General features: G+C 53.1%; 1 non-coding gene across 1 annotated transcript; it reads right to left on the bottom strand.

Moving 5' to 3' along the window:
• Nucleotides 1-780: 780 nt before the first annotated feature.
• Nucleotides 781-854, bottom strand: TRNAN-GUU (transfer RNA asparagine (anticodon GUU)). Its single transcript has one exon. It is a non-coding gene; the product is annotated as a tRNA-Asn (tRNA).
• Nucleotides 855-2,258: the final 1,404 nt, after the last annotated feature.

Genomic DNA, 2,258 nt, shown 5'->3' on the forward strand with positions numbered 1-2,258 from the left:
CCGGTAGACGCAGCGCTGCCTGCCAGCGGGACCCGGGCCTGGAGACACCGCCTGCCCCGCGCCGGAGGGGCCGCGGTCCTGCCCGGCGGCGGCGCGGGGGGGAAACCCCGGGACAGGCTTCTGCCGGGTGCGAGCGCCGGGAAACCGCGCTGCCTTCCTCCTTCGGGGAGAGGAGCTGCCCTCTGTGCGCGTTGGCTCCTGCGCTCACGAGCAGTGGCGATAGCGGCGACAGTCGTACACAACAGTAATTATAATCGCACTTCTCGCAAATGGCATTTTCCTCCCCCCCGCGCCTCGGCTCCAGCCCCGGTTGTCCGATGGAGATACTGGAGTGCCGTAAAGGCAGAGCTTCCTGAAGCACTCCCTGATCGCTCGGCATCATCGCTAAATATCATCACGCAGCTCAAATAAGGTGTTTTGCTCTATACCCTCACCGCGGGAACACGGGGTAAAGAAACTCCCGCAGACTCTCGACCCCGCCAGCGACGGCGGCCCCTTCTCTCCCGCCGACAACAGCGCTCGGGGGACTCGCACCGGCGCTGAGGAGAAGGACCCGCGGAGGGTGCCGCGCCCCTCCCCGGGGCTGGCGCACAGGGACACGGCCCCGAGGCCTCCTCTCCTGACAGCCGCTGTGAGCGGCGCAGGCGTTCGCTGCCCGGGCGAGACCCTCCGGTGCTCCCCGCCAGGGCCCCGCTGCCTCCGCAGCGCATCCGCCCTCTCCGCGCAGGCACAAAACGACGGCGGGCCCGCGGGGAGAGGGAAGGCGGCCAAAATGAAAGCCGTCCCTGGGTGGGCTCGAACCACCAACCTTTCGGTTAACAGCCGAACGCGCTAACCGATTGCGCCACAGAGACTACCACGGTAAGCTCGCTGCTGCGGCATGCCTGGTTTGTTGTCTCCTCGCCCGCGTCCTGGCGACCTGCGGGCCACCGCGTACCCGAACTGAGCGTGCAAAACCCGGCCCCTGAACCATGAGCCTTGCGGAATGCTAAAAGAGGACCGAAAGAACAGTGAAAACGGCGGGTTTTCTTTTTCTAGCCAATATGAAAGACTAATTCCCAAAATCATTACTCACAGCAGTGTTCTTTTCCTGGGGAATAAATTAACGAATCGGAATTAAAACAGCTTTTTCTCAGCTGCTGCTAATTTATCCATTACACATGCAAGCTACAATGTAATTCACAAATATCATTGCAAAATTGTCCTATTAATATTTTTAAAAGGTAATTTTAAGGGACTGCAGAGAACAGTTGGACTGTTTAAAACAGGCAGCACCCCTCTCCATGTATGTAGGTAAATTATATCTACCTTTCTAAGTGGCTGAAAACAACAGTGAAGAAAAGCTAACCTTCCTATTATCACTTTATCGAAACTTGCATCCCACATTACCTTACAATAAATTTACACCTATGGCTCCGCCAAGTACAAAATTTTCACGTCCAAACCTGAGCAAATGCTTTTCCCCTTTTCTTTCACAGACTGATACTGTTTGAACCTCTTTGCAGTCTTACAATATCAGTTGCTTCATGTTCTCCCTGTGGCCCCATGAATATCTGCCCCGACGGCCCTTCTGTCTGCTGGAAGCCATTGGAGTCGAGCAGGCACATTTTACCCACCACGCAAGGATGGGCGCTAGCTCCTTTCCAGGCAGATGCTGGGCACCTCCTGGTCACTGCCCACTCAAGATCAAGAAGTCCCAGCTCACTCCTGAAGCCAGAGATTCTGCAGCAGCAGGAGTAAGAGCTGTTACTCCAGCTCTCATGTTTTGCAGAAGACCTTGCTCTTCAACACTCTAAGACATCATTCCTCAGCCCAGTGAGTAACTTTAAGCTGGCCATTTATTGTCCACAGCTCAGCTTTTCCATTTTTTCCAATACTTTGAAGAGAGCTACATAAATGTCAGCATTACCACAGTACTGCTCATTTTTTCCGTTGCATATTGTTGGTACCTTACTGACCAACATCTTTTAAAACGTGGAGGAGAAAGACAAGATATGCAAGCCCTCAACAGTAATTAAAATAATTATTTTAAAGATTGCTTTTGGGGCATCGTGCCCACTGCGGCATGCTTTCCTACCCAGACCCATTCTCAGTGTCAGAAGAATCAGTTCTCAGACTGGACCACTTCTATTTTCTCTGTGCAGGAGGACAAGCAAACAGTCCTATGATTTTATGCACAAACAAATGGGTATTTAGTGTAAACAGCAAGATTCCAGTCTGAACAAAGGCCTAAGCCATAGACCAGTACTGACAAACAT

This window comes from Rissa tridactyla, chromosome 2 (assembly GCF_028500815.1).
Source record: "Rissa tridactyla isolate bRisTri1 chromosome 2, bRisTri1.patW.cur.20221130, whole genome shotgun sequence".
Classification (NCBI taxonomy): domain Eukaryota; kingdom Metazoa; phylum Chordata; class Aves; order Charadriiformes; family Laridae; genus Rissa; species Rissa tridactyla.